Genomic DNA, 15,050 nt, shown 5'->3' on the forward strand with positions numbered 1-15,050 from the left:
CTTCACATTATTATATGGAAATCAAACAAGGTCCCGGAATCACAGCCTCCAAGCGCCACGTCTCTGTTATAATGACTCCGGATGATAGGACGACAGTGTTTAGGTCGACATTGACAAGATGTCGACATGCACTAGATCCGCATTGGCAACAGATCACCATGCACTAATTTGACATAGGCAACAGGCCAACACAAAGAGAACATTGACATGAAAAAAGTTGACACATAAAAAAGTTGACATGAGCTTTTCATTTTTTCACATCTCCAATGCATTTGCTGCCTACACAGAGAGTGAGAGTGGTGGGTGGGTGGCTGTTACTGTGCTGCAGAGTGGGTATGGGGGGGGTGGTTGTTACTGTGCTGCAGGGTGGGTGTGACGGGTGGCTGTTACGGTGCTGCAGATTGGGTGTGTGGGGGGTGGCTGTTACTGTGCTGCTGCAGAGTGGGGGGGGTGGCTGTTACTGTGCTGCAGAGTGGGCATGGTGGGTGGCTGTTACTTTACTGCAGAGTGGGCATGGCAGGTGGCTGTTACTGTGCTGCAGAGTGGGTGTGGTGGTTGGCTAGTACTGTGCTGCAGAGTGGGTGTGTGGGGGGTGGCTGTTACTGTGCTGCAGAGTGGGCATGGTGGGTGGCTGTTACTTTACTGCAGAGCGGGCATGGTGGGTGGCTGTTAATGTGCTGCAGAGTGTGTATGATGGGTGGTTAGTACTGTGCTGCAGAGTGGGTGTGGGGGTGGCTGTTACTGTGCTGCAGGGTGGGTATGGCGGGTGGCTGTTACTGTGCTGCAGAGTGGGCATGGTGGGTGGATTTTACTGTGCTGTAGAGTGGGCGTGACGGGTGGCCATACCTCCCAACAGTCCCGATTTTATCGGGACAGTCCCGATTGTCAGGGCCTGTCCCGATGTCCCACCCGCGGGCGGCAGTGTCCCGCGGTGTGGGGGGGCTGTTGGGAGTCCCCCCGTCAGCTGCTAAACAGCGGGGAATAAACGCTGTGCGCATGCGCACAGCGTCTATTCCCGCAGCCAGGGGGCTGGGGGCATGGCTAGAGGCTCACAGAGCCTCTGGGTCATGCCCCCATAGCGGCAAAATGGGGGCGTGGCCTCACGGGGAGCCGCAAGTATAGGCCACGCCCCCAAATTAGGCCACACACCCCCCGAAATTTTCGGCGCGCAAACGTCGCGCAGCAGCAGCGTCCCGCCGGCAGAGGTACCAAAGTTGGGAGGTATGGGTGGCTGTTACTGTGCTGCAGAGTGGGTGTGATGGGTGGCTGTTACTGTGCTGCAGAGTGGGAATGGCGGGTGGCTGTTACTGTCCCGCAGAGTGGGAATGGCGGGTGGCTGTTACTGTGCTGCACTGTGGGTGCAGTGGGTGGCTGTTACTGTGCTGCACAGCGGGCATGGCGGGTGGCTGTTACTGTGCTGCAGAGTGGGCATGGAGGGTGGCTGTTACTGTGCCGCAGAATGGGAATGGTGGGTGGCTGTTACTGTGCTGCATTTCACAATTGTGTTATTTAGTTATTTAGTGTAATGTGGGAATATGGTATTTAGTCACTAAACTTTCACAATGTCGACACTTGACTGTCGACAGCTTTATGGAGAAAATTGTAAACTTAAATGTTAACACTTGGAAAATGTACATTGACACTGTGAAAAAAGTCTACCTTAGCATTAACAGTGGTTCCAAAACTGTGTGCCGTGGCACCCTGGGGTGTCTTGGGGGTAGGGTTACCACCTCATCCCTTTAATTCCGGACACATATTAATTACACAGGTTCTGTGGCAGTTTAAAAGGAGGGGGTTAGGGTTAAGCTGTGGGGTGGGAGGGTTAGGAACTTACAAGGAGGGGTTAGGGTTAGGCTGTGGGGTGGGAGGGTTAGGCTGTGGGGTGGGAGGGTTAGGCTGTGGGGTGGGAGGGTTAGGCACTTACAAGGAGGGGTTAGGGTTAGGCTGTGGGGTGAGGGAGAGTTAGGTTTAGGTGGTGGAGTATAAGGCTAGGGGTAGGCTGTGGAGTTGGAGGGTTAAAGTTAGGCAGTAGCGGGTAGGGTCAAGATTAGGCTGCAGGGGGAGAAGGTTAGGGGGCATGGGGAAGGTAAGTATGCTCACCAAACCCCTGCGTGATTCTCTAATTCGGGATGCTGCCGTTGGTACTCTGACAGCTGGCATCCCGCCTGCCGGTGATCCGTATGTATCCCGGTAATATATCTCTTTCCTCTGTATCTCTCTACCACATATGGTACAGCTCCCCCTATGTGAGAGAGTAATAGGGAATGGTCACTGTAAGATCCCATTGGCCTTCAGACAGGGACAGGCTGGAGATGTGAGGCAGCTACAAGGGGTGCTCCCAGGTGTGCCAGGAATCAGGGGGGCTTGGTCTCAGGGCATGCCCCCAAATATCTGAATACCAGTCGCAGGAGAGATGGCATCCAGGCAAAGACCTGAGAGGATGCACTGCTCACCCTGCCCCACTCTCTGTATTGCCGGACCAGCACATCTGGCCATCGGCCCCGCTGGCATTTGCCAGAAGAGTCAGATGGCCAGTCCCCTTGTATGCCCCTTGCAATAACATGACTATAAAGCCAGGTGCTTCCATTGGCCCTGAGATTATTATCTGTTCTCTATGGAAATCACGTTTCATTATTACCTAATCCTTAAAATTAATTATTATCTTAACTCAGGCCGCATCTGCACCAGCAGAAATACAACCGCCGAGCAGACTTTTTATTTTTTACCTGCTGAAATCCTGACAAAGACCAGCTGCCAAAACGCCTCAGAATCCATTTTGTTATCCATAAAGGGGATTTGAGCCTTAACCCCGTAACCCCTAAAAAAAGAACCATTTTTATGAGGAGTTTTGCCCCAGATCCACCATGACAAAGAACTGCTTTGATTCCTACATGAGATAACACAAGAGCCTCATAACGGTGCTTGTAGCTGTCAATTCCAAATATCTGCATGAGATTTGGGAATTCTAAAATAATGGTAAAACATTTCTTCAAAGAGCGAGATCCTGTTCCAGTTTGTTGTAACAAAGTGAGTGACATTTCCTTCTGCCGGCCGAGGAGCACTGGGGGCCGAGACACTTATCCAGTCAGTTATTCCGCTGGCTACGAGCGCAGGGATTAGTGGCCTATCAAATGGCCGGCTCATGTTTAAACCCCCTCGTGTGTCCGCTTTAAGCGTCATTTTACAGCGCTGTGCCGATGACATGCACAACAATAATAATAATTTAAAATGCAAGTTTTGGTACTGCAGTCTCCCGTAGGGGGCTAATTATTCCCGGCGGGAATCAATCTCAGGAATCCATTTTTTTTGCAACTTGTGGAAGGTAGAGAACATTCTGATGGTGGTGTCCATTACCCGGGGCGTTCTGCGTAGTGTACTGTTAAGTGCAATCTGTCTTCTTGACATCGAACGTTAAAGGGCTCACTTTTATCTTCCTCTCTGGTATCGGTCAATATGAATGGGAACAAAAATGTAAAGTTCACCAGATCTTGCTGGACCCCCCCCCCCCCAATTATTGCAGCACTTATCTCAAAGACCTATCTCACCATAATGAATTGCACAGAGCATAGAGTCATTTGTACGTTTAGGATTGACACAATAGGTATACAGTATTATTGGAGACATCTGTGCGCTGACGCCTGGGAGACAAACAGTAGTACGTCTTTTAAAAGAGAAACTTTTCATCTGCGGTCGGCTTTGATGTTCATCTCTGAGTGATGCCGGGTCCTCCTGCCTGTGGTACTTTACCAGTCGTCCCGAACCGTCTTGTATTTCATACAGAAACTCAATTTATGGCACTGTGTGTACAAGCCTTCTGTAATGTTGAATGTACTTATCCTGTGGAAAGGAGGTCAGGGCATCTCGTGACATAAAGATGAATGAGTAATGTCCTGAATGATCTATTTTAGTGCAAGTCTGGTTTTAACTGACACCGTAGAAGTAGATGGAGTCGGCAGTTACATTCCAAAATGCACAACTGCTATAACCTCACATTCTGTAATATAAACACGCGTTTCGCCCCTGAACAATTGTTCTTGTTTTGTGGAATATTGCTCTTCTGAGATTTACCGGGGTTCTATTTAAGTCATGAATGTAAAAAGGAATTTACTTTAAGCAACTTAGGTCTCAAACAATGTACTTTCACTATTATATATGCCCATGCCCAATAGAACTATGTGAAACGCGTTGTGATAAAGGTGTGGATGCATCCGATTACCAGAACCTTCTAAGTGATGGCAGATGTGCGCACGGTTCTTACCGGATCCCTTCATCAAATGCCGGCACCAGTATTCTGTGTCGGCATCCGCAACGCCGATCATCCGTATGTATCCCAAAAGTATCATGCAACTACAATTTCCAGTACTTTACTCATTCACTGTTTCCGGGTTCCTGATATGTTCCACAATAGGCAATGGATGTTTTTGTAGAACCCTGTAATAAAACAATAATAATGATAACAAGTTAGAAAGTTCTCCAATTATATACATCGTTTTTATTTTATGTTAATCTAAAATTCAAAAATTGCAAGACAAAAATAGGACATTACAGGTGGCACGAGATCCCCAATGGTGAAAAGAACACAGGAGCGGAAATTGTTGGCGTCCGCCATAATACGCAGCCGGGTCAAGGGTGTCCAGATATTGTAGCAGTAACAGACACGTAATTTTCTGTCTTTTTCCCGCACATTTTACCACAGCACAAAGGGTCTCACCAAGAATGAGGATTTATTCTTATCAAAACTATATGACTATAGCGAGAGCGAAAACAAAAATAGTTACTGACCTTCCCCCGACCCCATGAAGAAGAGGAATCTCTCAAGCGAGTATCTTCCATTCTTCCTTCTTGTCACTCCCCAGAGTGAAGTGGGTTTTACGGTGTCTGATCGGATTTTATTTGAAGATGCTCAGGTCAGGTCTTTTGACGGGAAATGAAGCTTGTAAGTGGCCATTCCAGGGTCACCGGATGTGACAAATGGGCAACGCATGGTGGATTGGCTTTATGAGACTCACGCATCAGTCAGTCTGCGCCTGGATACATCCTGATACACAATAAATTATCATTACCACCAGCAGAGAGGAGCGAAAGGTCCAGCAAAGGGTTGGAGATAAAAATGGAAATAGCAGTTCTATCATGTAAGTAATGATGTGCCTCTTATAGGGGGGTATTCTGTAGCCATTTATGGCCGTATACGGCCATAAATTCGTATTTTTAGAATTAACTATGACTGATATACGGCCATTTGTATTCGGAGTTCTATTGACTGTCGACCTGGATATTGGGCGGGATGTACTAAGTGGAAAATGCGGTAAAACCCCCGTTTTACCGCATTTTCCTATGTACTATTACCCAGCCGCTCCGATATCGCCGGGCAGGGTATCATCTTTTTGCCGCCCGCCGCCTCCGCTGCAACCAAGCCGCCTCGCCGACCCTTCCTCTCCCCCTCCCTTGGGCTTACCTTCTTACAGGTCCACCTGGAGCCCGGAAGGTAAGCCCTTCCTCCCCCTAGCAGCGCAGCCTTCTGGCTGCAGGGGGGGGGGGAGGAGACGCTGAGCTGTCCCGGCTGCAGGGGAGAAGCAGGCTCCCAGGAGGTGACGGAGACCCCCCGCAGACCACTTTACAGGTATCGCAGGGTGCCTCCGTCACCGCACCGCGATGCCAGCCGCATATGTTAGTATATATGCGCTGGCATTGCGGCGGGGGCATGGCGAAGGGCGGCGATGTATTATTTATTTTATTATTATTTATTAACAGTTTCTTATATAGCGCAGCATATTCCGTTGCGCTTTACAATAGCAGACAGTGATACAACAAAACAGGGTATTTACAGACAGTCAAAATGTAGGAGGGCCCTGCTCGCAAGCTTACAATCTATAGGGAAATAGGCATTGATACATAAGGATAGATACTGTATTCTTTATTGCATCGATTCCACCAGAACGCAAGGTTCTATGACTGGTTCTGGAATTTGATAAGCTTGCCTGAAGAGATGAGTCTTCAGGGAACGCTTATAGGTTTGGAGACTGGAGGAGAGTCTTATTGTGCTTGGGAGGGCATTCCACAGAGTGGGTGCAGCCCGAAGAAAGTCCTGCAGTCGGGAATGGGAGCGGGTAATGAGTGTGGATGAGAGACGCAGATCTTGGGAGGAGCGTAGAGGTCGTGTTGGATGATATTTTGAGATAAGAGAGGATATGTATGTTGGTGTAGTTTGGTTTATGGCTTTGTGTGTAAGTAAAAGAATTTTGTATTGAATACGGTAGAATACAGGAAAACCAATGAAGTGACTGACAGAGTAGCTTTGCAGACGATGAACGTCTGGCTAGGAAGATTAGCCTTATATATATATTGTATGTATATTAATACATCCCACCCATTGTCTGTGAGCCATCCGGATCCCATTGACGGTTAATATTAGAGATGTGCAGACTCTGATTTACTCTGATTTCAAAGCAGGATCTTATTGGCTATTAACTGTCAACAACTGTCATGTGATTTGGGATAGCCAATAAGATCCTGCTTTGAAATCAGAATAAATCAGAGCCTGCACATCTCTAGTTAATATGCGCTACTGTACACTTCCAGACAGCATTCACCCCAGACCCAAGATACAGTAACCACATGGGAGAGACTAGTTATTATGTGCGAGTATAATGTATCACCTGATACCGCAACACTCAACCTCCACCAAGCATAACATTGACACTGAGACACTGAGGCCACTGGGACCTGCGACTCTGACCTTCCCACGAATGCTGAGCGACTCGTTCTTCCCTCTGTGCTAATAATAATACTGATGCAGCAATGGCACAACACAAGCGTGTCACCCCATCACCGCGGATCTAGTGGAGGCTACATTCTTACGCTCCATGTCACAGCGGGACAGCCACCGGAATACTCTGCGCTTCCTCACTATGATCAAAGTTCTGTCCTGAAGCGTCAAACTGTCACTCAGCAGATAATCCCCGCAGCCAGGTGAGGGTATAGAATACACCACCGTACCATTCAGTACTGCAATCATGGGAAGCAAAGAGGCCCAGTATATAATGTACACAGTGATCAGAGAGTAGTGCCTCACCAAGGGCCAGGTCATATGTATCAAGCTTCAAACAGTGATAAAGTGGAGAGTGATAAACAGCCAATCAGCTCCTAACTGTCATGTTACAGGCTGGGATTTGAAAAATGACAGGTAGGAACTTAATGGCTGGTTGTTTATCACTCTCCACTTTATCACTTTATCTGGGCCTTGGACCGAGCCCAAAGCATTAACCTGATGATTCTGCAGCTGCATTTTGGGATACACGTATGCTAAGTATGTGGCTATGTACTTATGTGCAACTTCACATATCTACAAAACATTTGTGTTACCTAGAAGGTTGCAAGCCAGTCATTCAAGCCCAGACTTTTGCAATAGCTGGGCAATATATGTAAATATCTTTTCCCCAAATGAATCATATGTATATGATCTGATGGTTGCAATATCCAGGACAGAAAACAGCAGACGGCACCCACCTACCGCACTCACGGACAGCGTTACAAAAGTAGCAGGATTTTATCTCAGGATGTCCCCCCGCATGCTTACTACAGGCCGTACAGAAGTGCATTCACCGATAATCGCCCGGCCTGCAAATTCGCACCTTAATTAGAATTTTTTTTTTTTAACCAAAGTTTTGCCCTAATTGTTGTTGTTGTTGTTGTTCTGCTCCAGAATATTCCCTATGACTGTATTTCTATTTACTGTAGATTTCTCTTTTATTACACCCCAATATAGAGCAGAATGAATTGGCAAAAGTGCCATGAAATTTTAGAAACACGTTGTGTTATGTTCAGCTATGAAATTGCACCACAAGATGACTGGACATCTGCACACCCAATTCATTATTTAGCAACAGTCAAAATCAGCCAGGCACCACCCTCATACTACAGGGGCACGGACAAGTGGACTTCCTGTTGCAAATACCGTGGCTCTGGTGTTTACCCGTGCTGATTTTGGATAATGGCGGCACACCCTCGTCAACTTGGTCACCAACAGATTTCCCACTAGGAATGCGAGGCATGGGCCTAAGGGTGGCACTTGCTGGTGACGGCAGTTTTTATGGATGCCGCCCAATCAAGACTTCCATGGCATCTTCTTAGCTCTTCACCCGACGGGCAGCAGTCTATAAGCTCTTTTGCATGGCCACTGCTATCCAGGACTTCCACAGAGTCTTCTATCTCCAGGAACTCTTCAATGCTTCTCCTGTGCTGTTGCACTGTCTATCCGGCCTCACACTGGCTAATATTAATTAATGTAAGGAGGCGGGGCAATGATGGGACAACCTGCAATTTGCTCAGCATGGCCACCTTATATTTTCAAAAATGGTGCTGCAGCAAACCAATCATGGTTTACCGCACCTGCATTGACCTCTAAACCCCTCACCACTGGACCGAATTCTGCACTTTAGACCAGAGAGCACGCTGACCACGGAGTCTCCACCCCCCCCCCCAACACACACACACACAGTGCACCACCCTACATTTACATTCCATAAAAAAAAAGAAATTACATTTAAATGCGTGTGAAGGGAAATATTACATTCAGCAGCATATATGTAATGTCTCCCTCCCGCCCTTTTCATCCCTGCTTGATGCTGCACTGTAATCCACAAAAAATTCCTAGTGTGCGCAAGCACACATGGCCAATAAAGTTGATTCTATTCTATTCTATTCTATTTGAGGCGTCATCTATATAACCCATGATGTGTATGGGAAGCACTGGAGAAGAAAAATATTCCAACTGGAGGAATCTCTGGAAAATTAGATCTGTGCTGGAACGCCGATCTCCTGGGATCCCTAGTTATAGCTAATAAACTGAGTTATTTCAATTTATTTTAAAACGGGGCCTAAATTGGTCTGATCCTAAGGGACCTATTCTTCTTGTATTATTTTATGTCCGGTGAGTATATATTTGTCATCCAGCACATCGCTACTGACACTTCCCCTAAGTCATTTGTCCTTGGGGGCTATCAGACTTAATGCATGCGGCCCGCTGGATGCTAAGAGCTGAGGTTAGGTGCATTGTTGGGAATCTGGTTTCCTGACGAAGAGGGGGATCTCTGGGGGAGACTCGCATCCTGCTGGGCTGCGTTTAATCATTGCTCACGTACTGCTGTGTGGGTCAAGGAAACCAGTAATAGATATTAGCTCTGCTCTATATGACTGGTACGACCTTACTGGCCTCTCTGGGAGCTGTGAAGGTATTGCCGCACTTAGCTGTTAAAGGGGCTGCTACCTTTAATTACTGTTCATTTTTGGAATCATTATTTTTTCATCAGACTAATAACTAAGTTTCAGTAACATCTTTCTTGCAAAATGTGTAACATTTCGTGATAAAGGGTGGGATGTACTAAGGGGAAAATGCGGTAAAATCCCTGTTTTACCGCATTTTCCTATGTATGAAAACGCAGCCGGCACGTTACCGCATTGTAGGGTATCGCCACCTTTGGGAGGCGATACCCTATAGAAGCCTATGGGCTTCTTTTCGCCGCCCGATGCCTCCGCTGCAAACCCGCCGACCCCCCTCCCTCTGGCTTACCTGGTCCAGGTCCTCCTGGACCCAGACGGTAAACCCCTCCTCCCCCTAGTAACGCAGCCGGACGTCCTTCCGGCTGCAGGGGGGAGGAGGAGGCGCTGGGGACAGCCTGCTTAGCTGTCCCCGGCATAAGGGGGGAAGCAGGCAGCAGGGAGATGACGTAGACCCACCGCACACCACAGTACAGGTATCACGGGGGCCTCCGTCACCGCAGCGCGATGTCAGCTGCATATGTTAGTATATATGCGCTGGCATTGCGGCGGGCGGGCGGCAAAGTATTTTAATACATCCCGCCCAAAGATCCTATTCAGGTCGACTTGCATTGAGTCAATCACCGGCTAAGGTCCACAGGGTCAGGACACAAGCATAAAGCATTAGGTTGACAATGGGAGGTCAACAGTCACATGTTCGACATGTTGACCATGTCATGTCAACCTTTACACCCTGTCCACCTTTTCTCCCTGTTTACCACCCTGCATGTCGACCTTATGGGGTAGATCTATTGCCTGCCTATTTAGACACTTTTGATCTATCAACTGGAACCACTTCATATTTACCAACTTTTGGAGAATGCTAATGGTGGTAACAGCCCTTCCCCCGGTGTACATACCTTCTGGTGGTAACAGCCCTTCCCCCGGTGTACATACCTGCTGGTGGTAACAGCCCTTCCCCCGGTGTACATACCTTCTGGTGGTAACAGCCCTTCCCCCAGTGTACATACCTGCTGGTGGTAACAGCCCTTCCCCCGGTGTACATACCTGCTGGTGGTAACAGCCCTTCCCCCGGTGTACATACCTGCTGGTGGTAACAGCCCTTCCCCCGGTGTACATACCTGCTTTTAAATGTGCCCTCATTGAGTGTCTTTATATACTATAATGTTGCTAGGTGCATCTTGGTAGGATCAGCTTTTCCATCTGAGTATTACCTCCATATGAGCAATTAATACTGCTTTCACATTGCAACCCTGCTTTCAACCCATTTTTGTAAACGTTTCATAAAACGGGTCAAAAGCCAGTTAAACCCCTTTCACATTGCATGTTGTAACCAGCATATTACTGTTTATATACTGTTTTTGTACCTTTCACATTCAACCCATTTCACTGATAAAAAACCGTCTTCTTTGCAATAAAACTCTATTGTGCAATTCCTGCTTGTGGGCAGTGACAACATGCAGGGAGACAGCCAATGACCCTTGTGCAGATTATCATGTGTAGTTCAAAATGGTTCTGGGCCGTTCAGACTGCAGGAAAAACGGCTCAGAACCACATAGGATCCTGCTTTTAAAACATTTTCAAATGCCAGTATTCTGTAACCGGGAAATTGACTGGTGACCTTTAACATTGAAGCTGGTACCGTTTCAAAATGCAAAAAAAACGGCAATATACCGGCTTACAAGTGCGATGTGAAAGGGGTTTTAGTCAGGCCTTAAAGTGGTCCTGGGGAGGTTGTGTAACACTTTTCATATGCCACTGATTCCCCATTCCCCCATTAGGCAGAGCCCTTGTTTTTGGTACCCCCTGCGCCCTGCCTCCCATACTTTTATAAAGGGACAGTGGTTTAACAAGAAAGGGAGTTGGCCCTACAGTAGTACCCCCAATTCAAATTACACCACACATTAGCACAATTGTATTCACATTACACCGCACGTAGTGCCCCTGATTCATATTACACCATTTAGTAGTGCCCCTTATTCATGTTATGGCATACAGTATTGCCTCCTATTGAAGTTACGCTACACAGTAGTACTCCTTATAAATGTATGTCACACAGTAGTGATGCTTAGAAATAATAAAGTAGCAGTGCCCCTTGCACAGTTGCAGTGCCAGAAAAAGAAGCCACTAGGTCAGGATTCTCTGTCGGAATTACTGTGCATGGCTGTGGTGGAGGTGGAACTAGTTTCCCTTGCCATTATAGGTGGTGTTTCCACCTCAATCCCCCCCCCCCCCACACACACACACACACACACTCACACACACACACACACACACACACCGGGATTAAGTTGGCCACATTCAGACATGTACATAATGTTATAATGTACTCAGAACGTTTAGTGCCACTGCATATGTTCCTCTATGATCTTCACTGGCCTCGGCCATCCTCAGTATCCTGATTTTAATACTGAATTCATTGTACCAGGTCACCCAACTTCCAGCATTCTGGTGCCTGAGAGGGGACTGCTGCAAATGTTGAAAACTCAAATACTGTTATTACCATTTAAAATGACTGCTTGTTAATATCTTTTGCAACACCTGACTGCAACCATAAATAAGACAATACCAAGGACTAAATTAATTGGTGACATGTTTACAAAAGTTTTAAGGTCTTTTATTCACACCCTATCTGTCAACTAGCGTTCAACAGGAGATTTCTTGCAGGAGTCATGTACTGGTATAGTTTTACAAACTCCTTCAAGAGGTTCTGGAAATGTGAATAATTGATTTGTTGGTGTCCACTTACGCAGTCCTGGAGCCCATGTTTGACCTGTTGGAAATAGTTAGAATGCAGTCAAGTGTCCGCTTGTTCAGCAGCGCAACTGGGGCCCCAGCTGTCACTTCAGGAATGAAGATCAAAGTCTTTCACTCGATATCAAACTGGTAGAAGCTGAGATGTTCCTAAATGACAATGAATGAATATACAGTACAGCCCAAATTTGACTTTAAACTTATATTAGGCTAACACAAACTGTATACGACCCTCATCACATTAATATATTTTACTGTATACCAGGTTTAATTTAGTGATCAGCTCATTGCGATCATGCCATGCGGGCAATCTCTGCCAATGGAATATTTTTGGGTTTAGTATTCTCTGTAGCTATTAATAATTTTATTGCCGGCTGGGGAACAGGTGCCCAAATTCAGGTGTTTAATGGGGATGGTCCTTCCAGTGAACTGGAAACTCGGGAAGGGGAAATATTTTAAACTCTAATCCTATATTTAGATATCTATACATAGGCTTACCATGTTATCCCTTTACAGCGGGACACTCATGAATTCCGCAGGTTCTGCGGCTGATTAAAACCAGGTAAGATACAGGCCTGAAGTCAGCCAGCCCCAGAACCTGTGTAATTCATGAGTGTCCTGGATTAAAGGGATATTATAGTGGGTAAGGGTCATTGGGTCGACCACAGAAGATCGACACATGAAATAGGTTGATATGGCTAAGGTCGACAGGGTTGGAAGATTGACACAAGCATTAGGTCGACAATGGCTAGATCGACAGACATTTTTTATTTGTGAACACATTTGAACACTTTTTGTTGGGTTGGGATCATTTGGTCTATTGCATTATGGTAGAAAGTCATTAGGTCGAATCCATTAGGTCGACATGCTAAAAGGTCGACATGATTATAGGTCGACATGGGAAAAGGTCGACATGATTCTAGGTCGAAAGGTCATTAGTTCGACAGGTCATTAGTTCGACAAGGTCATTAGTTCGACATTGTCTATGTCGACATTCACAAGGTCGACATGGGGTTTTTCACTGTTTTTTTACCTGAATGTCAACACAGTCGACATGGACACAGTTTAAAGTGCACTGCATCCCCTCGCATCGCTCGCTGCGCTCGCTATGCGTCGGGCACGGTGCCTCGCTACGCTCGGCACACTATTTTATTCTCCCACCATGCCCTAGTGGATGGTAGGGCATGAAATACCGCCTGTCGGCACATGTTGGCTCAAAAAACAGTGAAAAACTCCATGTCGACCTTGTGAATGTCGACATAGACAATGTCGAACTAATGACCTTGTCGAACTAATGACCTGTCGAACTAATGACCTTTCGAACTAGAATCATGTCGACCTTTTCCCATGTCGACCTAGAGTCATGTCGACCTTTTAGCATGTCGACCTAATGGATTCGACCTAATGACTGTCGACCATAATGCAGTAGACCAAATGACCGCATCCCTTTTTGTTGTACACGATAACTCAGTTTATCCTCTATGTAATGCGCTATTCACTTTTCAATGTAGTCTCTTTCCAGGCATGTGCGCCAACGCTTGACGAGTCGGGCAAACCCATCAGAGAAGAAAGCTGGTGGTTGTTGTCGACGCCACGACCAAACGGCAGCTTTCACCTCGCCATCAAAGTCGAAGTAGTAGTTGGCCAAAACTAAAAGTCAACCAAGGTGATTAGTATGAAATTATGGAGCTGATTCAGACCTGTTGACACAAGTCCGAATTCTGCCCCGTCTCTGATGGTGGAGGTTCGCCCAGTGTTCCATGGGTGTCCCACAAAACCGGTGGGCATGCCCATAGAGACGCTGGATCAGCAGCGGATGTATTTGCCTGTTCGGGGTGGATGATGTCACATGACGTCAGCGTCCGCCCCCAATTCGCAGAAGAACGGACAGCATAAAAGTAACTCCTGGCTTACATTTATCTGGGAAGAGAGGACAAATCATTCAATGGTGAGCTAATTAATTATATATACCGGACAAACCCTATAGTCATGTTTAGGGACAAATATAAGCCCAGGATCACCTGAGGGTCATCTAATGGTTGTCAAGTTGCAACAATAATGCATTTGTAGGGTCTAGAACTAGAGATGTGCAGGTTCTGATTTACTCTGATTTCAAAGCAGGATCTTATTGGCTATCAACTGTCAACAATGGTCATGTGATTTGGGATAGCCAATAAGATCCTGCTTTGAAATCAGAGTGAATCAGAACCTGCACATCTCTATCTAGAACCCATATGTTGCTGGTAACCACCTTTTAAGGTAACAAAATAAGTTGTGTGATATCATTGCTGGTGAGATCCGATGTCGTCGCCAGGGCTCCTGAGACTTCTAGTGGGCCCCGGGGCTGAGATTTGCAAAGCAGTGCTGCTTAGTCCCCTCATTCTGTAAGTACTTGTGTTATGCACTGCCGCAAAGAGGCGGAGTGCCCACTGGGGGCATTAGGGCAGTGGTTGTACCTTTAGTTATCTATACCTCACCCTTCTCCAGCGTCCTGGTCATCACGCCAGCCTTTGTTAAGAAAGCTTGTATTTCCTTGAGCGGTATTGCACTCCTTACAGTACTTTATTGGGAATATTAGCTCATGATGTAACCTGGATAGAAGCATTCTGCCCGCTTCTGCTAATTATATTCCTCATTCAGATGCTGCAATTTGTGGTTCTGCTTCTACGCCTTTGAAAATCTCTGTGGTCTCCCCTGGGGTGGAAGCTGCTATTACGTTTTCAGTAGTTTGCTGGATGATTTAGTAGCCGGGCAGTGTTGTATTCTCTCTCTCTCATTTGTGTTAATCAGAAACATCATATTTGCGGTGAGGATCCCGGCGAGAGACAGTGATCTTGGGCAGGGAATAGTGGCCGGATGCTGCCATGATTGCTGAAGTCTGTCCGCTGAAACCGTTATACTCCTCTGAAGTCTAAAGGCCCTGTCTTATACGGAGAACAAAGGACCTGTGTTTTATATGTATGAATAGTCGCACAACCTTCACCCCCCCCCCCAAAAAAAAAAATAATATTTTTTTTTCA

This window comes from Crinia signifera, chromosome 9, assembly GCF_055691185.1.
Source record: "Crinia signifera chromosome 9, ASM5569118v1, whole genome shotgun sequence".
Taxonomy (NCBI): Eukaryota; Metazoa; Chordata; class Amphibia; order Anura; family Myobatrachidae; genus Crinia; species Crinia signifera.